The sequence below is a fragment of the Pristiophorus japonicus genome, chromosome 10 (genome assembly GCF_044704955.1).
Source record: "Pristiophorus japonicus isolate sPriJap1 chromosome 10, sPriJap1.hap1, whole genome shotgun sequence".
NCBI classification, from domain to species: domain Eukaryota; kingdom Metazoa; phylum Chordata; class Chondrichthyes; family Pristiophoridae; genus Pristiophorus; species Pristiophorus japonicus.
Genome location: NC_091986.1, coordinates 157,123,768 through 157,149,312, shown reverse-complemented (window position 1 = coordinate 157,149,312; position 25,545 = coordinate 157,123,768). Strand labels below are relative to the sequence as shown.

At 46.2% G+C, this 25,545-nt stretch overlaps 1 long non-coding RNA gene across 1 annotated transcript in view; it reads left to right on the top strand.

Moving 5' to 3' along the window:
* The first annotated feature begins 20,635 nt into the window (after positions 1-20,635).
* The window catches only part of LOC139274836 (uncharacterized), a 203,408-nt gene continuing 198,498 nt past the window's right edge, over positions 20,636-25,545 (top strand). Inside the window, exon 1 of the long non-coding RNA XR_011595623.1 lies at positions 20,636-20,729. This is a non-coding gene — a long non-coding RNA (uncharacterized lncRNA). The remainder of the gene's footprint in view (positions 20,730-25,545) is intronic.

The following is a 25,545-nucleotide window of genomic DNA, read 5'->3' as shown; positions in this document are numbered from 1 at the left end:
AAGTTGGGGCGGAGGGAGCGGCCGTCAATAGTGAGGTGGAAGCGCGGGCGGGGTGGAGCAGCCGAGGCTGTCAGTCATCAACACCGTGCTGATAATGTCATCGTGCTGGCACATCACAACGTTCCTCCCCTTCAGTTAAAGGGGAGAGCCACTGTAAACTCTGCAGCCACTTTAGTGGCAAACACTGGGCCACTAGGGAGGGTTTCGGCCAGGCCAACGGCCTGGCATCCAAGTGGGGATGCCAGGCTGTCTGTTGGTGGCCAGGCCGAACCCATGGCCATAATTGTCAGATGGATCGAGCAGACGGCTGACAAGAAAAAATAACATGGGGGCTGTGGCAGTGTGCCCTCTCCTTTAAGGGCGGCTGTGCCGCCATGCCACAGAGAGCATACTGACAGCAAAAGTTGTCGGGGGCACCAATCTGCAGCGGGGCCATTCCCGCGGGGCAATACCGGGAAAGGGGCAATTTCCTGAGGGGGTCCCCACTGGTTGGTAAGGTGTTGGCGCATGCACGCCGCGGCAGGAAAACGGGCGGAGTGGTCCAGGGCACCACTCCAAAACTCACGAAGGGCAATTTCCAAAATGGCGGCCCCTCTGCAGAGATTCAGCGGCCATTCGGTGCCATCATCTGGTGCCGCTTTCAGGCAGTCAGAGGCCTTATCCGGAGCAGCAATTTAGGCCCCTAGCTGTACAAATGTCAAATTTCCAATTCAAGCAGCAGCTGGAATTTTCCGAGTTTGATGATGATCACAAAGCCATTTTGCATTATTTTCTGTCCCCAGTAAATTATTAATTAAACAACTAGCTACCAGTGCCTAGTGACAAAAAATGGGATTGCTTTGTTTCTTTATCACAAACAGAGACAGAGCTGGGTACATCATATTGACATTCTATTTATTCAATGGATAATCCACTGAGTTTGGGAAAATTGACGTGGGACCCTTTTGGCAGAGTAACAATTTTGTTATGGATTCCAGCCCAGATGGTTTGGGTTTAAATTCTTCATAGTTGACTACAAGCCTTGTGATTGACCTACACCACAGGACAGAAACCAACTCTATAATCAATTAAAATAATAAATGACTGTCGTAAACATTTCTGTTAAATGGCTAAAACTCAATTTTTCAAGAAAAAAGCTTGGTTTTAGTCCATTTGCCAACCAGTGCTGTTTAGTGTCTGTATGAATTTGAATCCTAGGTTGTTAAATGAGTAGTTGTAATTTCATTATTGATCTATTCAGATGTTGCATGTCAGGCACACAAGTAAACCTTAGTGGGATTTCCAATAGGTTCACAACTGTTCCCCATTATAGCCATTACAATTGTGCTACACTGGCATTTCGCAACAAATTCCTTGTGCTGTTGCTATACGACCTCGAAATACTGAACTAATTTTGCCATTGCCATAATTTTGACACCAAATTTCCAATCTAACATCACAGTGAATTGCTCCGAGGAAAAATGGCCCCCTCCGCTGTTTTCTGCCAAACCCGCAGAAGGCTCTGATATACAAAGGATTGATTTTACATTCTCTCCTTTGTAACAACTGGAGTCTCCAGGGACAGATGTGTGCCTCCACACCATAATCCAATGATGTATCCAGGCCAAGTTTATAATGCAGCATGTAGAATTTCAGTTTATGTCGCCAACTGAAATGGGGCTCACATGTTAGGTAGACATTTCATTGTTGTGTAGCGATCAGGGTGCATTTGGACCTCCCTTGACAGCCCAGGTAAGATTGGTAGCTCACCATAATGGGAATCCTGTGCATGAACAAGTATGAGCACATTGTCCCACTGTGGATTGGTATATTTCACCAATGGCCTATTTCATTTTAATTGAATTTATAATTAATTTTTGTGTACTTTGTATGTTAGCACTCCCCACAAAACCATATCAGCTATCCTTATTTTTCAAACGGTGATTTATTTTCAGCCTGGAAACCTTCAAAGCCGGATTTGAATGTTACCTTCAAAGACCATTTTGCTTCAAGTATAACTTGATTCAGCAGAGGGTCCAGAGTGAAGCTTTAGTTCTATAGTAGCTAAATATTGAAATGCAACTTAAATTAATTATTTGATACCATATAAATGTAAAGCCCATATATGTGTTCAATTCCATACAGATAGCTGCAAATAACAGGGAGCAGACAGTAACAGGAGGAGGTGCACCATCCACACATGTCCTGTTGTCTCTGGAAGAGACTGTCATAGACATTTTGAGCAGGGGGCACATTGATAGCGTGGCTTCTGGAGAGGCTGGAGGAAACATCGTGCAGGGTTTTTGGTCATCTCACCCTCTTTCGCTTCTCACAGAAATCTCATCCTCACATACTATGCATGACAAAGGCTGATGCTTCCAGCAGCCATTCATCTGTCTCTGCTTACACTTGTCAATAATTGCCAACCCTTTTCCCTTTCTTCCCTTTCAGTTGCTGAAACCCAAATGGGTAGAGCAGGAATGAAAGAAGAGGAGAACATCCCTCCAGAAGATGTAGTGCCACTCAACCTTAGTCAAGCAAGCACCAGCTCAGAGACTGGCACCCGATGTAGTTTAGAGACGAGAGTAGAGAGGTCTGCGCAGGAACAAGGGCAGGTGGATAAGATAGGCCAGGAAGCATGTCACCAGAGGGTGACCTCACATCCCAGCCTTACTGCAGAGGACAGAGATGAAGACCTCGAGGACCCAGCATGGCTTCAATGGAAATGAAAAATTGGGAGTGACGTCCAGCCTGTGGCTGATCTGATATCGCACGTTTTACACTATCTCCCAAAGTCAAAGGCCCCAAGTTTCGTGCCGCGGCAAAAACGGCGCACCTCCGAGCTGGGCGCCTGTTTTTCACGCCGAAAACTGCGCCTAAAAGAAAGTCCGATATTCTCGAGCTCCTTGGAGCTCGATGTCGGCTTGGCGCGGCGTGCTCTTCGCAGCAGGGGGCGGAGCCTAACACTCGCGCCGATTTTCTAAGTAGCAGGGGGCGGGTACAATTTAAATGAGCCTTCGTGGTGCCGGCAACCCTGCGCGTGCGCGTTGGAGCGTGCGCGCACGCGCAGTCTCACACAAACATTGGCACTCAGCCACTTTTTAAAATACTGCAGAAAAAGTGAAGATTTGTTTCTTGGACCCCTGCAAAGGCTTGTAATTTAATATTTTTTAATATTTCTGTGTGTGAGGGAGTGCTTTTAGCAGCACTGCTGAATAAATCACCTGCTGAAATCAGTGAGTTCAGTTTTTCACTGCTAAACTTGCAGAACCGGTGCTGCATTGGTGCATGCAAATTAAGGACTGTGTGTTTGGAGAAATAAGAGTGCCAATTTAACTTTGCAATGGATCAACGTCCACCAAGAACAAAGAATTTCTTGCATGAGGAAGTGGAGATATTAGTCAACGTAATTGAGCAGAGATGGCAGGAGCTAGATACCAGCAACAGAGGTCGCATAAAAGTGCCACCAAAAGAAATGAAGAAACGCTGGAACCAAGTTGCAGAAGATTACTGCGCAGTGGTGCATACCAGGAGATCTGGAAGTCAGTGTAAAAAGAAATGGCACGACCTTGGTCAAGTAGTTAGTGTAAGTAATATTTCCCATTTTTAATTTAATCGTAATTGTAACCTGGCTATCTGTATGTCCCACCTTGCAGACTGACACACTCTGTAAAAAGTTATATTTTACTCTTTGCAGAAGAAATTGGCCCACAATAAAAGGGAGGCAACTCGGACAGGAGGAGGCGTGCCCAATCTGCATCCACTGACACCCTTGGAACAAAGGGTAGCTGCTATGATGAGTCGTACATGGAGAAAAGCAATCGGTACAGCACAAGCTGGGCCCGCACGCGAGGAAGAGGGCAAGTCCTGAAAATGCATCATGGCCCTTTAAATCAACCTGCTGCCTGGCCTGCGATGTGTGAGAGTACTCATGCCACCCATGCGGCCCCCTCCCTTGCTGTTAAGCATTTGACTGTTCTGATGTATTTTGCAGAACATGATGATGATGATGATGATGATGATGATGACGATGCTGCTGCTGCCAACCCTGAAGATCCTGAGGGTACAGAACAAGAATCAGTACAACCAGCTGCGGACGATCCAGACTGGATGATGGCAGCGATGACTGAAATGTCTGCAGGGGAGAGCTTCCAATTTAATGTTTATGAGCCCCCATCAAGGGGCATCAGAGTTTCAACCCCTAGCATAGGTCTTGGTTCCACCTTCCATGGTTTCGCTTCCGATGTTGCGGGTCCCAGTGGTGCTGCTGGTATAATGCAGCATTCTACAGTCAGTGCACTACCGTCCCAGCCTGCGCCTCCCTCTCGCATAGGTTCTGGTTCCACCTACTATGGTTTTGATTCCGACGCTTCGGGTCCCAGTGTTGCTGCTGATATCATGGAGCAGTTTACACCCATTCGTCCAACATCCCAGCCCACGGCTCGCACTCGAGTGCTGTCGTCTGGAACACCGAGCGTCCTACTGTTCCAGCCCGAGCCTCTCTCTCTAGTACTGCCGTCTGCAACACAGAGCGTCCTACCGTTCCAGCCCAAGCCTCTCCCTCTAGTTCTGCCGTCTGCAACACAGAGCATCCCACCATTCCAGCCCGAGCCTCTCCCTCCAGTTCAGCCGTCTGGAACACAGAGCGTCCCACAGTCCGTGCCCGCGCCTCCCAGTGTAGTGGTGCCACAAGGCAGACCCAGGCAGAGGAGAAGGAGATTGGAGACACGCTCTCCTGAGATGCAGCGTGCAACAGATGCGACTCAGGTTGTGGCATTGGGTATGGAGACCAATGAGCTTACCCGATCACTCATCGGTGGCGTCAATGCAGTAGGTGAAGAGTTGACGGTCCTGACGGGAGAAATAGCAGTAATGACACGGGAACTTAGGGAGGGAATGTCCGAGGGAGTGCAATCGACGGCACAGGCCATCAGGGAGGGTATGCAAGTGTCGGCACAGGCCGTCAGGGAGGGTATGCAAGTGTTGGCACAGGCCATCAGGGAGGGTATGCAAGTGTCGGCACAGGCCGTCAGGGAGGGTATGCAAGTGTTGGCACAGGCCATCAGGGAGGGTATGCAAGTGTCGGCACAGGCCGTCAGGGAGGGCCTGGTTGAGGTAGCTGCTGCAATAAGGGCACACAGCCCAGCCAATCAAATGACACCCCCATGAGGAAGTGAACATTCACTGAGATATGGATGAGACATGGTTGCAGCCTTTCTTTGCAGCTTTTGTTCTTGTTCTTGATGCAGCTGTAGTAGCGTTTTTCAAATTGAAATTGTTTTGTAAGTTTTGTAACTTTACAACTTATAAGGGATCTTATGGTTTTTAAGTGATCTTATAGTGTAAATGTATAGTGTAAATGCTCTCACATTTTTTTGTATCTTATTTAATTTTGCACCTAAAAAGTGATCCTGAAGTTTAAGTGTTCTTCAGAGTGTAAGATTTTTCACAATGAAACTGCTTTGTAAGTTTTGTAACTTTACAACATATAAGTGATCTCAGGGTTTTCAAGTGATCTTATAGTGTAAATGCTCTCACATTCTGTAAATTATTTAATTTTGCATCTAAAAAGTGATCTTGAAGTGTAAGTGATCTTAGAGTGTAAAATTTTTCACATAGAAAGTGTTTTGTAACTTTTGTAACTTTACAAGTTTATAAGTGATCTTAAAGTTTTTAAGTGATCTTCAAGAGTCATATTAAAAAGTATAGTTTGATACAACAAATATTTTATTGGAGTGACGTTAACTTTTCAATAAAATATTTTTTCATTAAAACTGTTTCATGTTCCATTAACACAACACAACGTAGGAACAACTGCAAAGAATAAACATGTCCATATGCAAAAGTGGTCGCAGAGCCCTCAGGCATCAGTAGTTGAAGCGTTCATGGTTGAGCTGCTGGCGCAAGTCTCGAGCAATCGTTAAAGGGGCACGATGGACGGCCCTCCTCCGACCTCGTGCTCCGGCATCAGGCACTTGCATGCTTTCCTGATTGTCGTTATCATCCACATCCTGGTCTTCCATAATACTATCATCATGCACTGGACCCTCACGTCGGTCTTTGGGTTCCACTACCAGCTCCTGCTGCCTCATGATGGCTAAGTTATGAAGCATGCAGCACACAACAGTGAAGTGACCGACAATCTGAGGAGAGTATTGCAACTGTCCTCCGGAATGGTCCAGGCATCGGAAACACTGTTTCAATATGCCAATGGTCCTCTCAATGATGCTGCGCGTCGCAATGTGCGCCATGTTGTATTGACGGTCAACTTCTGTCCGTGTCACGCGTATGGGCGTCATGAGCCAGGTGGTCAGGCCGTACCCTTTGTCTCCCAGTAGCCAGCTCTGCCCTTCTGGCTGCTGCTCAAACATGTCAGATAGAACGCTGTCGCGTAGGATGAACGCATCGTGGGTGCTGCCAGGGTATCTCGCATCGACTGACACGATGCGCTGCTTGTCGTCACACACAAGCTGCACAATGATAGAGTGGAAACCTTTCCTATTTCGATACTGCCCAGATTCCTCCACGAGTGCTCGTAAGGCTATGTGGGTACAATCAATGCAGCCCTGTACCTTTGGGAAGCCGGCAATCCTGAAGAAGCCCACAGCCCTCTCATGGATCGCTTGTGTGGTCATTGGGAAATTGATGAAGTCATTCCTTCGCGCATAAAGTGCAGCCGTGACCTGGTAAATGCACGCATGTATTGCACGTTGAGAGATGGCACACACATCTCCAGTTGTAGCCTGAAACGATCCTGAGGCACAGAAAGAAAGTGCAGCTGTTACCTTCACTTCAACAGACAAGGCAGTTGTCCTTCTGCTTCTGGGCTGCAAATCTGCTCTCACCATATCACAGATCTCAGTGACAACTTCTCTGCGAAAACGCAGCCTTTTCACACAATCAGCCTTGCTCATGTCCAGGTACGAGCACCTGGTTCGATATTGTCGACATGGGTAAGGCCTCCTGCCCATCAACCTACGGGCTACGACGTTTCTGGTGCGGTGAGCTCTAATCAATTCTCTCCTATGCAGTGAATTGATGGCAAACCATTGCATAATACGTGGTGTTGACAATCCAGCACCCATTCTGCAAATTTAAATATAAAACTGTCGATGTGGCTGCCTCTCCCTGTCCAAATGGCCTCAGTCCCCCTCACAGCTCGAAGGCTGCTGCTGTATCTTTGGCTGCCGGCCAGCCACTGACGCCGCCCCTAAAGCGTGGCCGAATGGCCTCAAGAACCTTAATGAGCTGCGTGTGTCAGGTGTTGATTCTTCGGCTGCCGGCCAGCCACTGACGCCGCTGCTATCTCATGGCCGAATGGCCTCGGGTCCGCCCGGTGCTGCTTCTTCGCGGCCAGCCACGAAGAGAATGAAGGCCTGCCTCAAGCACTGCAGCTCAGCTCGAAGCTTGCTGCCACTGCCGTCGAGACACTGACGCCACACCGCTGCCTGTCTCCAACATAAAAGGCCTGCCTGAAGCACAGCAGCTCGAAGGCTGATGCTATTTCACACAGGTAGGAACATGGCTTATTTAATCTTTTCTTTGCTTATAAATTTTTATTCAGGTTGGATTTATTTGTATAATATTTGTATAAGTATAACTAAGGATTGATTGTAGAATTTAATGACTTCCCTTCCCCCCCTCCCCCCCCACCTCGTTCCCTATGCCTAATTTGTAACCTACGCCTGATTTTCTAAAGTGTAGACAAGGTTTTTTCGAGCGTACAAAAATCTTCACTTACTCCATTCTAAGTTAGTTTGGAGTAAGTTTTCACTCACGAAACTTTGAAATCAGGCATAAGTGGCCGGACACGCCCCCTTTTGAAAAAAAAATTCTGTTCCAAAGTGAAACTGTTCTAACTGACTAGAACTGCAGCAAATTAAATGTGGAGAATTCCGATTTCTAAGATACTCCGTTCTACACTAGTTGCTCCTAAAAATCAGGAGCAAATCATGTGGAAACTTGGGGCCATTGTTACTAAAGTATATGCCGTGTAAAATGCAATGGACTGAGGAGCAGACTTTCAATTAACTTCTCAGAAAACACACAGCATAAAATTTGCAGAGTCGTTCGGTCGCATGAAATTTGATTGATGGGAAAAATGTCCGAGCAAGATTTGAAAGTGAAAATAATTTGTACCTGAGCATTATCTGTCAATCAATATCGACAACCATCCTATTTTCCAGCGTTTTGCCTTGTGGCAACAGGAGCCTCTCTGTAAAATGCTTTCCCCAGCATCAGTAATGGCTGGCCATCCATGTCGGTGAACCAAACTATTATGATGCAGGTCAGCACAGTGGATGCCTATTTTCCAACTCTTTTGAATCAGTGATAATAACTGGAAGTAGAACTTATCGTTTTAAGCAGGAACTTAAGAAAAGCATAGAACAAGGAAAAGCTATTTGACGCAAAAAGCCCATCCTTCCACTGACCATGTACAATCTGTTCTATTTGGGCTTCACCTCTCGAGGAAATGTTCTGCCCCCAGCAAAAGTTCAGACTATCAACCCACATTATTAATGCTATACTGGTTACCTTCCTAGAAATAACATTCATGAAATATACAACGACTGGAACTCTGGCTCTGCTGTGAGAGACTGAACTGCAGCCGTCATGTACTCCAAGGTGGGTGCAAGGTTTCTATGCCATACATCAGAACCTCAAACATGTGGCACTGGACCCCTCCATGCCAGCTGCCATGTGGCAGTTCTCCCAATAATTCCAGCAAATTGTCACATCACAAAAGCATCTGTTTTTTTTTAAGCTGGACACCTGCTTCCTGCTCCGCCAGTATTCATCCACTGACTCCTGATCCTCTGTGCTGTGTGCTCCACCAGTAGTGCTGCCCTCAAACTGATTAAATACATCCTCCAGTGGCTGTATCTGGGCTGCTGTTTGGTTGAATGAGATAGAGTGATGGGTGCTATGTGAGGTGCTACGAGCATCCAGTGAACTGGCCATAAATACATCCTCCAGTGGCTGTATCTGGGCTGCTGTTTGGTTGAATGAGATAGAGTGATGGGTGCTATGTGAGGTGCTACGAGCATCCAGTGAACTGGCCACCAACTCCAGCTCCTCGTCCATACTTATACAGACAATGCTAACTAACCCCGTTATTCATTTCTACTTGGTCAAAGAAAATCTGCCTAAATGTCACCACAGTTTTGCTGGTGAATGTAAACTGGCTAAGTGCTAGCATTTATCCATTGCACAAAAAGTAAAGAAATATGATTTGTTCTACAAATCCTGAACCGGGACCATGCCTACTCTTCTCCCATTCAAGTTTCGACCCTTAATTTGCTATGTTGGCTTTTCGAATACCAAGATAATTGTTGTGTTGCCGGCCCTCCTACTCTCCCTCTTATTTTGTACATTCTTCTTCTTCAGAGGCATAGACATGTAGTGGGAAAATATCCAGGAGAGGACCTTTCGAGAGGGATTGGGGTGGGGCAGAACTTTTGCCTGACCCATGGATGCGCCTTTGACCCTGTCCCAAATTCAATTGTCTGCGGCATTTACACTCGTTGGTTTAAATTTTGACTTTTGGGTAATCGCTCAATGGAGCACGTTTCACAGACCTTGCTCCATTAGCTGTAAACAGGAACAAAACATGCAGAAAGTTGCAGGAGGCGGTCAGGGTTGGCAGAGGATGCAACACTATTTGGTTAGAAATGCTGCAAGGCAGTTAGAAGTGCTCTTGTTTGGGTCAAGTAAGATGACTCGCTAATGTGGAATAGTGTGGCAGTGTGGCATGTTCTTTAACTTGTACTATGATGCAAATAAGTCTGATCATAAGTTGTGTAATTTCACCTTACAGTGAAATAAAGCAGCTCATCAATTCATATCAAGCCTCGTGTTACCAAATGCTTTCACAGTCCACCTTCAGAACAATTGGAAGGCATTTTCGAAACATAGAAACATAGAAAATAGGTGCAGGAATAGGCCATTAGGCCCCTCGAGCCTCCACCACCATTCAATAAGATCATGGCTGATCATTCCCTCAGTACCCCTTTCCTGCTTTCTCTCCATACCCCTTGATCCCTTTAGTCGTAAGGGCCATATCCAACTCCCTCTTGAATGTATCCAATGAACTGGCATCAACAACTCTCTGCGGTAGGGAATTCCACAGGTTAACAACTCTCCGAGTGAAGAAGTTTCTCCTCATCTCAGTCCTAAATGGCCTACTCCTTATCCTAAGACTGTGTCCGCTGGTTCTGGACTTCCCCATCATCGGGAACGTTCTTCCCGCATCTAACCTGTCCAGTCCCGTCAGAATCTTATTAGTTTCTATGAGATCCCCTCTCATCCTTCTAAACTCCAGCGTATAAAGGCCCAGTTGATCCAGTCTCTCCTCATATATCAGTCCCGCCACCCCGGGAATCAGTCTGGTGAACCTTCGCTGCACTCCCTCAATAGCAAGAATGTCCTTCCTCAGATTAGGAGACCAAAATTGAACACAATATTCCAGGTGAAGCCTCATCAAGGCCCTGTACAACTGCAGTAAGACCTCCCTGCTCCCATACTCAAATCCCCTAGCTATGAAGGTCAACATACCATTTGCCTTCTTCACCACCTGCTGTACCTGCATGCCAACTTTCAATGACTGATGAACCATGACACCCAGGTCTCGTTGCACCTCCCACTTTCCTAATCTGCCGCCATTCAGATAATATTCTGCCTCTGTGTTTTTGCCCCCAAAATGGATAACCTCACACTTATCCACATTATACTGCATCTGCCATGCGTTTGCCCACTCACCTAACCTGTCCAATTCACCCTGCAGCCTTTTAGGGTACTCCTCACAGCTCACACTGCCACCAGTTTAGTGTCATCTGCAGACTTGGAGATATTACACTCAATTCCTTTGTCTAAATCATTAATGTATATTGTAAAGAGCTGGGGTCCCAGCACTGAGCCCTGCGGCACCCCACTAGCCACTGCCTGCCATTCTGAAAAGGACCCGTTTATCCCGACTCTCTGCTTCCTGTCTGCCAACCAGTTCTCTATCCATGTCAGTACATTACCCCCAATACCATGTGCTTTGATTTTGCACACCAATCTCTTTGGTGGGACCTTGTTAAAAGCCTTTTGAAAGTCTAAATACACCACATCCACTGGTTCTCTCTTGTCCACTCTACTCGTTACATCCTCAAAAACTTCCAGAAGATTTGTCAAGCATGATTTCCCTTTCATAAATCCATGCTGACTTAGACCGATCCTGTCACTGCTTTCCAAATGCGCTGCTATTTCATCTTTAATAATTGATTCCAACATTTTTGCCACTACTGATGTCAGACTAACCAGTCTATAATTACCTGTTTTCTCTCTCCATCCTTTTTTAAATAGTGGTGTTACATTAGCTACCCTCCAGTCCATAGGAACTGATACCAAGTCAATAGACTGTTGGAAAATGATCACCAATGCATCCACTATTTCTATGGACACTTCCTTAAGTACTCTGGGATGTAGACTATTAGGCCCCGTTGATTTATCGGCCTTCAATCCCATCAATTTCCCTAACACAATTTCCCGTTTTATAAGGATATCCTTCAGTTCCTCCTTCTCACTAGACACTCGGTCCCCTAGTATTTCCGGAAGGTTTTTTGTGTCTTCCTTCGTGAAAACAGAACCAAAATATTTGTTTAACTGGTCCGCCATTTCTTTGTTCCCCATTATAAATTCACCTGATTCTGACTGCAAGGGACCTACGTTTGTTTTCACTAAACTTTTTCTCTTCCCATACCTATAGAAACTTTTGCAGTCAGTTTTTATGTCCCCAGCAAGCTTCCTCTCATACTCTATTTTCCCCCTCCTAATAAAGACATTTGTCCTTCGCTGCTGTATTACAAAATTCTCCCAGTCCTCAGGTTTTCTGCTTTTTCTGGCCAATTTATATGCCTCTTCCTTGGATTTTACACTATCCTTAATTTCCCTTGTTAGCCACGGTTGAGCCACCTTCCCCGTTTTATTTTTACTCCAGACAGGGATGTACAATTGTTGAAGTTCATCCATGTGATCTTTAAATGTTTGCCATTGTCTATCCACCATCAACCCTTTAAGTATCACTCGCCAGTCTATTCTAGCCAATTCATGTGTCATACCATCGAAGTTACCTTTCCCCAAGTTCAGGACCCTAGTTTCTGAATTAACTGTGTCACTCTCCATCTTAATAAAGAATTCTACCATATTATGGTCACTCTTCCCCAATGGGCCTCGCACAACAAGATTGTTAATTAGTCCTTTCTCATTACACGTCACCCAGTCTAGGATGGTCAGCCCGATAGTTGGTTCCTTGACACAGTGGTAGAGAAAACCATCCCTAATACACTGCAGAAAATCCTTCTCCACTGCATTGCTACCAGTTTGGTTAGCACAATCAATATGTAGATTGAAGTTGCCCATGATAACTGCTGTACCTTTATTGTACGCATCCCTAATTTCTTGTTTGATGCAGTCCCCATCCTCATTACTACTGTTTGGTGGTCTGTACACAACTCCCACTTGCATTTTCTGCCCTTTGGTATTCCGCAGCTCCACCCATACAGATTCCACATCATCCAAGCTAATGTCCTTCCTCACTATTGCATTAATTTCCTCTTTAACCAGCAACGCCACCCCACCTCCTTTTCCTTTCTGTCTATCCTTCCTAAATGTTGAATACCCCTGGATGTTGAATTCCCAGCCTTGGTCACCCTGGAGCCATGTCTCCGTGATACCAAATACATCATATCCATTAACTGCTATCTGCGCAGTTAACTCGTTCACCTTATTCCGAATACTCCTCGCATTGAGGCACAGAGCTTGTCTTTTTAACACCCTTTGCCCCTTTAGGATTTTGCTGTAATGTGGCCCTTTTTGCTTTTTGCCTTGGGTTTCTCTGCCCTCCTCTTTTACTTTTCTTCTTTCTATCTTTTGCTTCTGCCCCCATTCTACTTCCCTCTGTCTCCCTGCATAGGTTCCCATCCCCCTGCCATATTAGTTTAACCCCTCTCCAACATCACTAGCAAACACTCCCCCTAGAACATTGGTTCCAGTCCTGCCCAGGTGCAGACCGTCCAGTTTGTACTGGTCCCACCTCCCCCAGAACTGGTTCCAATGTCCCAGGAATTGGAATTCCCCCCTCCTGCACCACTCCTCAAGCCACGTATTCATCTGAGCTATCCTGCGGTTCCTACTCTGAAGAGCATGTGGCACTGGTAGCAATGCTGAAATGACTACTTTTGAGGTCCTACGTTTTAATTTAGCTCCTAGCTCCCGAAATTCGTCTTGTAGGACCTCATCCCGTTTTTTTACCTATATCGTTGGTACCTATATGCACCACTGCAACTGGCTGTTTACCCTCCCCCTTCAAAATGTCCTGTACCCGCTCCAAGACATCCTTGACCCTTGCACCAGGGAGGCAACATACCATTCTGGAGTCTCGGTTGTGGCCGCAGAAACATCTATCTCGTCCCCTATCACTATGGCTCTATAGCGAAAGATACATTTATCTCGTTTAGTTTATAATAGGGTACTCTTCTAACACCCCTGTGTACGATATCTTACACACATCTGTCACTAAAAACCTTCAATCATGCCTTTGAACATAAGAACATAAGAAATAAGAGCAGGAGTAGGCCATACCACCCCTCGAACCTGCTCCGCCATTTAATACAATCATGGCTGATCCGATCATGGACTCAGGTCCACTCCCCATAACCCCTTATTCCCTTATCGGTTAAGAAACTGTCTAGTAAAGACAAACGTAGGTCCCCTGCAGTCAGAATCAGGGGAAGTCATAACGGGGAACAAAGAAATGGCGGACCAATTGAACAAGTACTTTGGTTCGGTATTCACTGAGGAGGACACAAGCAACCTTCCGGATATAAAAGGGGTCGGAGGGTCTAGTAAGGAGGAGAAACTGAGGGAAATCCTTATTAGTCGGGAAACTGTGTTGGGGAAATTGATGGGATTGAAGGCCGATAAATCCCCAGGGCCTGATGGACTGCATCCCAGAGTACTTAAGGAGGTGGCCTTGGAAATAGTGGATGCATTGACAGTCATTTTCCAACATTCCATTGACTCTGGATCAGTTCCTATGGAGTGGAGGGTAGCCAATGTAACCCCACTTTTAAAAAAGGAGGGAGAGAGAAAACAGGGAATTATAGACCGGTCAGCCTGATATCGGTAGTGGGTAAAATGATGGAATCAATTATTAAGGATGTCATAGCAGTGCATTTGGAAAGAGGTAATATGATAGGTCCAAGTCAGCATGGATTTGTGAAAGGGAAATCATGCTTGACAAATCTTCTGGAATTTTTTGAGGATGTTTCCAGTAGAGTGGACAAGGGAGAACCAGTTGATGTGGTATATTTGGACTTTCAGAAGGCTTTCGACAAGGTCCCACACAAGAGATTAATGTGCAAAGTTAAAGCACATGGGATTGGGGGTAGTGTGCTGACATGGATTGCGAACTGGTTGTCAGACAGGAAGCAAAGAGTAGGAATAAATGGGGACTTTTCAGAATGGCAGGCAGTGACTAGTGGGGTACCGCAAGGTTCTGTGCTGGGGCCCCAGCTGTTTACACTGTACATTAATGATTTAGACGCGGGGATTAAATGTAGTATCTCCAAATTTGCGGATGACACTAAGTTGGGTGGCAGTGTGAGCTGCAAGGAGGATTCTATGAGGCTGCAGAGCGACTTGGATAGGTTAGGTGAGTGGGCAAATGCATGGCAGATGAAGTATAATGTGGCTAAATGTGAGGTTATCCACTTTGGTGGTAAAAACAGAGAGACAGACTATTATCTGAATGATGACAGATTAGGAAAAGGGGAGGTGCAAAGAGACCTGGGTGTCATGGTACATCAGTCATTGAAGGTTGGCATGCAGGTACAGCAGGCGGTTAAGAAAGCAAATGGCATGTTGGCCTTCGTAGCGAGGGGATTTGAGTACAGGGGCAGGGAGGTGTTGCTACAATTGTACAGGACCTTGGTGAGGCCACACTTGGAGTATTGTGTACAGTTTTGGTCTCCTAACCTGAGGAAGGACATTCTTGCTATTGAGGGAGTGCAGCGAAGGTTCACCAGACTGATTCCCGGGATGGCGGGACTGACCTATCAAGAAAGATTGGATCAACTGGGCTTGTATTCACTGGAGTTCCGAAGAATGAGAGGGGACCTCATAGAAACGTTTAAAATTCTGACGGGGTTAGACAGGTTAGATGCAGGAAGAATGTTCCCAATGTTGGGGAAGCCCAGAACCAGGGGTCACAGTCTAAGGATAAGGGGGAAGCCATTTAGGACCGAGATGAGGAGGAATTTCTTCACCCAGAGAGTGGTGAACCTGTGGAATTCTCTACCACAGAAAGTTGTTGAGGCCAATTCACTAAATATATTCAAAAAGGAGTTAGATGAAGTCCTTACTACTAGGGGAATCAAGGGGTATGGTGAGAAAGCAGGAATGGGGTACTGAAGTTGCATGTTCAGCCATGAACTCATTGAATGGCGGTGCAGGCTAGAAGGGCCGAATGGCCTACTCCTGCACCTATTTTCTATGTTTCTATGTTTCTATGTTTCTATCTCTGTCTTAAATTTATTCAATGACACAGCTTCCACAGCTCTCTGAGGCAGCGAATTCCACAGATTTACAACCATCTGAGAGAACAAATTCCTTCCCCAGACTCCACAAATCTTTCTGGTGAGCCGCTCATCATCTATCCTCCATCAATTTCAGTTCATCCAAAACTATGCTGGATATTATATATGCAACCCAATGTAACCAGCATTCTATCGCTAACCAGAGGGCATATCTGTTGGAGTCCCAAGGGATCCCAGCATCTCTTGGGAATGCTATATATAAGCAGGCCTCCCATGCTGTACCAACACTCTGGAGTTAGAATAAAGAGAATAAGGTCACACTTACTCACGTCTACAGTACTCAATCACATCAGTTTATTCTGGACATAACAACTGGCAATGAGATAACAAACCATCGCGCGAAAATGCAGAGAACTGTTGGTATCCTGGAAAAATTCTCAGAAGGGGACGATTGGGAAGCCTTCGTGGAGCGACTCGACCAATATTTTGTGGCCAACGAGCTGGAAGGGAGTGTGAATGCTGCCAAATGAAGGGCGATCCTCCTCACCGTCGGCGGGGCAACAATCTATGGCCTCATGAAAAATCTTCTTGCTCTGGTGAAACCAACAACCAAATCATATGAAGAACTGTGTACGTTGGTCCGGGAGCACCTAAATCCGAAGGAGAGCGTTCTAATGGCAAGGTATCGATTTTACACATGTCAACGGTCTGAAGACCAGGAAGTGGCGAGCTACGTCGCCAAACTAAGGCGCCTTGCAGGACATTGCGAATTTGATGGATTTCTGGAGCAAATGCTAAGAGACTTTTTTGTGCTTTGCATTGGCCATGATGTTATCCTTCGCAAACTATTGACTGTTGAAACACCAAACCTGAGCAAAGCCATAAGGATAGCCCAGGCATTTATGTCCACCAGCAATAACACAAACAAATCTCGCAGCATAAAGATGTTTCAGCAAGTACTGTACACAAAGTAATGTCGTTTTCAGGCAGGAATGCATATGGCAGAACATACACGCCTGCAGTTGCATGATCTCAGATGACTCAGAGTCCGCCACCAAGTGTTAATGCGAGGCAGTTAACACCTTGTTGGCGTTGCGGAGGTGATCATTGAGCCCATCAATGCCGCTTCAAACACCATGCGTGCAAAGGCTGTGGAACAATGGGATACCTCCAACGAATGTGCAGATGAGCTGCATACCCTGCAAACCACCATGTTGCAGAGGAGGATCAATCCATGACGGATCAAAATGAACTAGAGACTCAAACCGAGGAGGCAGAAGTGTACGGGATACACACCTTCACCACGAAATGTCCACCGATCATGTTAAAAGTTGAACTGAATGAAATTCCAGTATCCATGGAATTGGACATGGGTGCAAGTCAATCCATGATGAGCAACAAGGCACACAGGCCCAAGCTGAGCCCCATTCACACCAAGCTGAGAACTTACACTAAAGAGCTGATCCCTGTAATTGGCAGTGCAGCAGTCGAAGTCTCCTATGATGGAGCAGTGCACAAACTACCACTATGGATAGTATCAGGAGATGGCCCCACACTGTTCGGCAGAAGCTGGCTGGGTAAACTCCACTGGAACTGGGATGACATCTGTGCGCTTTCATCCGTTGACGACGCCTCATGTGCCCAGGTTCTGAGCAAGTTTCCGTTGTTGCTTGAGCCAGGCATTGGAAGTTTCTCGGGGGCGAAGGTGCAGATCCACTTGATTCCCGGTACACGACCCATCCACCACAAGGCACGGGAGGTGCCATATATGATGCAAAAGAAAGTGGAGATCAAGTGAGACAGGCTGCAATGAGAGGGCATCGCACGGTGGAGTTCAACAAGTGGGCCAGTCCGATTGTTCTGGTTCTCAAGGGTGATGACACGGTCAGAATTTGCGGGAGCTATAAAGTAACGATTAACCGTTTTTTGCCGCAGGACCAGTACCCACTACCCAAGGCAGATGACCTATTTGCGAGGCTGGCAGGAGGAAAGACATTCACCAAGTTGGAACTGACCTCGGCCTACATGACGCAGGAGCTGGCGGAATCTTCGAAAGGCCTCACCTGCATCAACACGCACAAAGGTCTGTTCATCTACAATCGATGCCCGTTCGGGATTTGATCAGCCATGGCTATTTTTCAAAGGAACGTGGAGAGTCTGCTAATGTCGGTTCCGCGCACCGTGGTTTTCCAGGACGACATACTGGTCACAGGTCGGGACACCATCGAACACTTGCAGAACCTGGAAGAGGTTCTACTTCGGCTGGATCATGTGGGACTCAGGTTGAAACGCTCGAAGTTTGTTTTCCTGGCACCAGAGGTCAAGTTCTTAGGGAGAAGAATCGCGGCAGACGGCATCAGACCCCCCCGATGCCAAGACGAAGACCATGAAGAACGCACCGAGACCACAGAACGTGACGGAGCTGCGGTCGTTCCTGGGACTCCTCAATTATTTTGGTAATTTTCTACCCGGGTTAAGCACCTTGTTAGAACCTTTACATGTGTTGCTACGCAAGAGAGATGATTGGGTATGGGGAAATCACAAGAGACAGCTTTTGAGAAAGTCCGAAATCTGTTATGTTCCAACAAACTGCTTGTCTTGTATGATCCTTGTAAACGTTTATTGCTAGCTTGCGATGCGTCTTCGTACGGGGTCGGGTGTGTGTTACAACAAGCAAACGAATCGGAGACATTGCAACTGGTCGCTTATGCATCCAGGAGCTTGTCCAAGTACAAAAGGACCTTCAGCATGATTGAAAAAGATGCTCTGGCATGCGTTTACGGGGTAAAAAAAATGCATCAGTATCTGTTTGGGCTTAAGTTCGAGTTAGAAACTGACCATAAGTTGCTCATATCGCTATTCTCAGAGAGCAAATGTATCAATACCAATGCCTCTGCTCACATCCAAAGATGGGCGCTCATGTTGTCCACATATAACTATGTAATTAGCCACAGGCCAGGCACAGAGAACTGCGCTGACGCCCTCAGTCGGCTACCATTGCCCACCACCGGGGTGGAAATGACACAGCCTGCAGACTTGCTCTTGGTGATGGATGCATTTGAAAACGAAAAGTGAGCCGTTACAGCCCGCCAGATCAGGACCTGCACCAACCAGCTCCTTTACTGTCCCTTGTAAAAAACTGTGTCCTCCATGGGAGCTGGTCCAGCGTCCCAACGGAGATGCATGAAGAGATCAAGCCGTTCCAGCAGCGTAAAAACAAAATGTCCACACAGGCGGACTGTCTTTTGTGGGGTCATCACGTGGTTTTGCCCAAGAAAGTCAGGGAAACGTTCATATGCGACCTACACAGTGCCCACCCAGGCATAGTAATGATGAAAGCTATAGCCAGATCCGATGTGTGGTGGCCCGGCATCGACTCAGATTTGGAGTCTTGCGTGCGCCAATACAACACTTGCTCTCAACTGAGCAATGCACCCAGGGAGGCACCGCTAAGTTTGTGGTCATGGCCCTCCAAACCGTGGTCTAGGATCCACGTTGACTTCGCTGGCCCGTTTCTAGGCAAAATGTTCTTGGTTGTTGTGGATGCTTATTCAAAGTGGATTGAGTGTGTAATAATGTCTGTAAGCACGTCCACTGCCACCATCAAAAGCTTACGAGCCATGTTTGCCACGCACGGCCTGCCCGACATCCTAGTCAGCGACAATGGGCCGTGCCTCACAAGTGCCAAATTCAAGGAATTCATGACCTGCAATGGGATCAAGCATGTCACATCTGCCCCGTTCAAGACCGCATCCAATGACCAGGCAGAACAGGCAGTCCAAACCATCAGGCAAAGCTTGAAACACGTGTTGGAAGGCTCCCTGCAGACCCGCCTGTCCCGAGTCCTGCTCAGCTACCGCACCAGACCCCAATCGCTCACCGGGGTTCCCCCAGCCGAGCTGCTCATGAAAAGGGCACTCAAAACCAGGCTCTCTCTCGTCCACCCTGATCTCCATGATCACGAAGAGGGCAGGCGGCATCAACAAAGCATGTACCATGATCGCACAAATTTGTCACGCGATATTGAAGTCAATAACCCTGTATTTGTACTCAACTATGGACATGGTCCCAAATGGCATGCTGGCACTGTCATAGCCAAAGAATGGAGTAGGGTGTTTCAGGTCAAACTCGCAAATGGACTAACTTGCAGAAAGCATTTGGACCAAACCAAACTGCGATTCACAGACTGCCACGAGCAACCTGAAGAGGACATCACCAACTTCGACCCTCCGACACACACACAAGTGGCAACAGACATCACGGTTGACCATGAAACCGAACTCATCTTCAGGACCATTTGGCTCCAGGACCATTTCTGATTGCATCTCTACATTAAAGGCACTACATAAATGCAAGTTGTTGTTGTTGACATTGTTGTTAACATCTTCATTGACCTAGGCACCCAGGGGAAATATGGTGATCACAAGTAGTTTGTCATAGTTATTATGGGCTCAAAATTGGCCAGGAGTTGCTCTGGTTTTTTTGGAGCAACTTGATTTTTCTGGAGTATCTTATAAATCCCCAATTTGCACATTCAATTTGCGCTAATGTAAGTGAGTTAGTTCCAATTTTTCAGTTTAGTTTAGTTTTTCTCAAAAGGGGGCGTTACCAGCCACCTATGCCCGTTTTGGCCATTTTGGCCACTTTGACCATCTAATAGGGCCCAAATTTCGGATGTCCTCCCAGAACAGCGCACGCCAAGAGACCTGCCTATTTTTTAGAATAAAAAATGCGCCTAAAACTTACCTCGTGATTCTCCGAGTCCAGCAGGCCTGTTTCACAGTCAACGCAATGCAACACAAGCAACTGGGGGCGGAGCTGCAGCCCTGCATCAAAAAGAGTACCGGCAGCTGCGTGCGTGCGCAGTAACTTCTGGCCCTCCCAGCGCGTCCTGTCTCTAGGCGAGTCTATCCCTGGCCGAAGGGACGTCACCCCTATCCCGGGCCGAGTGGCCTGCCTGCCCTTACTTCCTCAGTGGCGGGGCCCACCCGACCAGCAGCTCTTCGGTTGCGGGCCCCGCCCGAACTCCTCCTTGGTGGCGGGGCCAGCCCGACCAGCACCTCATCGTCGGCGGGCCCCGCCCGAGTATCTTGTCATCGGCGGGGCCCGCCCGAGCAGCACCTCATCGGCGGCAAGGCCCTGCCCGACAAGCTCTTCAGCAGGCTGCAGTAGGTGAGTAGAAACTTTACATTTTTTATTTATTGATTGATTTTTTATTAATTTTTTTTTTTGATTGATTTATTGGTTGATTTATTGATTTATTTATCATTTGTTATTGATGATGGCTCTTTATTAGTAAAAGTGAAGTGTTTAATGTTTTGTAAAATCCCCTAACTTCCCTCTAACTTCCCTCCCCCCCCCCCCACCCGCCCCATTTCTCGCTACCTGCGCCTAATTTATAAAGTGTAGGCAAGGTTTTTCTGAGCATACAAAAATCGACACTTACTCCGTTCGAAGTTAGTTTGGAGTAACTTTTCACTGCCTAAACTTGCAAAACAGGCGTAAGTGGCTGGTAATGCCCCCATTTGGAAAAGAAACTACTAAAATGAAACTATTCCAACTAACTAGAACTGGAGCAAAGTAAATGCCGAGAATTGCGATTTCTGAGATACTTCATACTAAACTAGTTGCTCCAAAAAAATAGGAGCAACTCGAGCCGAAACTTGGGCCCATAGTTACTCCAAATCTACTGAGGCCAGCATATGTGGCCACTTCAGAAAACCCTTGCGGAGAGTTAATAGATCAACACAGGTAGGTACATCGAAGGCCAGCAGAACTTAATGACGACTAAAGAATGTGAATAGGATCAAACAGGACATCATATGACAAACTTTGCAAAGTTAATTTACTATACAACAGAAGCATTCATGGAAGCTTAAACTTCAAAAATAAAAGAAGTAAAAGATAGTTGAATTAACTTGCCCTAATCTCACAACTAATTTAAACAACTATTTGTTTGCAATGATTATACTGGGCCAAAATTGAGTCCATCTTATCTAAATAAAGTCTACTTCAATAAAATCAGTGTTCCTCCGTCACTTATGTTCTTCTTTCACAACAGTACCAGGTGAATAGGCTTGATAAATGGTCACCACGATTCAAAGAGACAAAAAATATTTACATAATTTTTTCAAAATATCCAAAAGTCCAGGAAAATGACAAGCCATTAAGAAAGTTCAAAAATAGTTACAGTGCATAAAATTTCAAACCTGAGGTCGATTGCACCGGGAGGCTACTCGGGCCAGGGATAGGGGCGGGCATCGGGTCCTACACACACAGCAGCTGCAGCACACACTCAGAGAGGCTGGGGGTGAAGAGCTACTGCACATGCATGGACACTCCACTGCGCATGTGCAGACGTCCCGGCACTGTTTTCAGCGCAGGACACTGGCTTCGCCTCCGACCCGACTGGCCACGCTGCGTGAAGACCGAGGAGAGGCCAGACAGTGGCCAAAGTGGGGAGCGATTTTTTTCGCCGCACTTATCAACGGAGAAAAGTGGGCATTCTCCAGCAAGTGCGCCAAGAAAAGGAGTGGGCCAAATTTGAGCCCTATAAAACAAAGATGACACTGCACTTTAATCTGGCTCTGCAGCTCTATTATACTATGAAGTCTCAAAAGCTGTGGTAGATGGTTATGTGTCACTTTTCTTAATGAGGGCTAGAAGGACAGATGTTTAACTGTGGAATGATTGGAATTAGTGCAAAAGCAGGGGAGATGTATTGGAAAGTTGTTAAGGCTGACACTTTAATCTGAGGAAAAAGTATTTCTAATCAAATTCCCAAGAATGTTCCTGGCAGCTGAAATGGAAGAATCCTCCAAGAACTAATCCTCTTGGCATCTCCTGATTCCTCAGCATCTTTAGCATCGAGGTCCACTTCCTTCTGCCATTTGATGTTCTGTCCTTTCTCAATTGTGAAGGGTACAGCAATCAATCACAATGTGAGCAACCTCCTCGAGAGCATCTAAAGAGACTCTCGTCATCTATTAAGGCAGTGAAACCTTGCTTTCAGGACCCCTATATTTCTCTCAATCACCACTCCGGTGGATGCATAGGTCTCGTTGCAGTGATATTCTGCTTATGAGTTTGGCAGTCAAAGTGGGATGATGAGCTATGGAAGCAAGAGGTACTCCTTGTCTCCCAGAAGCCATCCTAACACTCAAGAAGGAAGAAAGAACTTGCATTTATAATCTCAGGGCATCGCAAAATGCTTCAAGCCAATAAAGTACTTTTGAAGTGTAGTCAGCAAAGAGATGGACATAGCAACTGCCACCTCCCACCTGGACCATAAACTTTGCCAGAACAATGGCACAAAATGATTCCAAGAGTCTTCAATTTATGTGGTGCTGCCATTGTGCTCCAAACTCACCACTACAAATGCAAATTTCCAGGGCCTTAATCTTTAAAGTGAAATATTGACTAAGAAACCTAAATGCTCCTCTGAAATGTCAGGTCATTTTTTAATACTTTTACCACTATTGCTTGTTCTTATATGTGTAAGAAAATAGAGAGGAGTTCAATTCAGATAGAGACAAATTCGAATAGGAGGTTTATTGTCTGCAATAAGCATGATTGGCTTGCTGTGACCTGATGTTCAATAGAATGCATATTCTTTCAGTGTTGTTCACTGTAGGTATTTATTTTTTATGAATAATGTCAAAGTTGATGCTAAGATTCCTGAGCAATTTAAATTGATCCTGTATATATTTATATGGAAAGGAGAAAAGGAAGACAACAAAATTGTTCGATACTCAAAGGAACTTACTGGTTTACTGCTGCAGCTGAATCTTCCACATAGCAATTCCTTATTCAAGGGCCAGCAAATGCACATTTTTACTGGTCCAAAACCAATCCTTCTCAGCATACGTTTCAATGACAGGAAACTTATCAACTTAATATTTTTCTTGAAAGAACTATCTGTCATCAAAGCATGTATTCACATATATTATAGCTTACAGAAGTCTAAATTATGACAGCCTTATATTAAGAAAAATGTGTCAGGGCAGTAAGCTCAGGTTACATAGAGAACAAATGTCCTTGTAATTACCTGGCACACTTGCATTTCCCCTTTTTGTAAGGAATATGTAAAAATAATTATAGTCATTTGCTAAATAGCTCTGATAGTAATTTAGAAAATGCTATTGACAAAGCCTGAGATCTTATTTGATGTTAGAAATCTCTACCAGGAACTTGTGCAAGACTTCCCTACTTGCTTTTCACAAGTATGCATGCACAATGATTGTGTGTGTGTCTGTATGGATGCAGATCTCCCATACAGTTGCTTATGGTAAGTTGGATGATATGATGTTATATGACAATATTCTTATACAGGTTGAACCTCCCTTATCCAGAACTCCCTTATCCGGAACTACCCCTCGTTCAGAACCATTCCCGGCCACCAGATGGCATATGCGCAGAACTCCGATATGAACAAATTGAAGTTCTTCCTCAATCGCTGGCCTGACCCCGCGATCCACCACCTCCCCCCCACCCTACCCTTCCCCATGATCTCTCTGCCACGCTCCCAGCCCCAAGCCAGCCAGCCTCAACATCCCCTTGCTTAGTAACTGTACCATCGAATTTAACGTGACCCCTCGTCCAGAAAAATCCCTTATCCAGAACAGGCCAAATCCAGAGGGTTCCAAACAAGCGAGGTTCAACCTGTACTACATAAGCACATCTATTTATCTATTACATATTAAAAACGTTGAGTGGCACATTTTTGATTCTGCACATGTAGGTGGCTCTGTGAATGTAACATTATGTAACGAATGGATTACAATAGGGAAGGAAAGCTCGGGGACCTAGGTTTCCTGGTGCTGCCCAGAGAAGCACATGTCAGGTATTGGTTAAGGGGATGGCACTGGATCAGACATGCAGATGCTCAGAGAGAAGTCTGCATTTGCCTCGCCAGTTCTGTCATCCTCTCTCCCCTGGATCTGCAGGACATCAGTCCTACCTGTCTGTAGAAGAGCAGAGTGGAGGAGATCAGTGTTGCTGTGGAAGCCTCTATCTTGTCTGTCTATCAGCTTGTCAAATCTGGTAGAGATGTTCAAGCCCAGAGGCTGAAAAGCTGCCATCTGATCCTGCAGGCAGGCCACAACAGCTGGTAGCAATGACTCATGTGAGTGCCCTGCTCGCCACACCATCCATGGTGGATTGCAGAGTTGTAAACCCTGCGACATCACGTCACATATTCCAGGGTTGGATTATTTCATCCTCTCTGCCACCTTGGACAGTGTGCATTGCAGGACTACCAATACCTTGTGCAGTTGCTACAATGCCTCCAGCATTCTTCGTTTCATTGCTGCCCCCAAGGGTTCTTCATCTCTGTCCTGTTCAGCAGAGCTTGGTGAGGATGGCGCCCTCCAGTGCGTAATCTCTTCAGTTGTCCCTGCCACCATTCTCTGCTTGTGCTCACTTGTGCCGTCCCATCTTCCTGACTAACAGACCCAACTGATGCGTTGGTATCTGCACTGGTGCCTGCAACACTTGTTTCCTTTGAGGGGGCATCCTCAGCAGGTATAAGCTTCTCTGAGGAGTCTTTGTCCTCTCCGGGCAGGTGCTCATGGTCTTGTGATGGCCCTGGAGGAGGGAAGATAAGGATAAGATTTAATGATAGCACTTTGAGAATGTTGATATGCACATGAAACACTTGATCAGAGTTGTTAATGTTCTGAAGTCCACTGAAGGTGATGTTGCTGTGGAGGAGATGCAGGTCTGAAAGACTAATGCTGTCACCATGCTCCGCTGGATTATCAGCCTTGCCATCGACAATGTTCAGGGCGCTTGAGATGCCGCTGATCTCCAGTGCCGCCTCCTCCACTGGCAAATCATCGATGATCTCCTGTGGCCCTTCATCAGTCCTGGTCGTCTCCCTGGCATTCTGTGCACTCTTCTCCTGCAAGGGTGGTACGACAGACCTAAGCATGGCTCTGAGGAATGCGTACATCCGATGGAGGCACTGCATACAGGATGGTGAGAATCA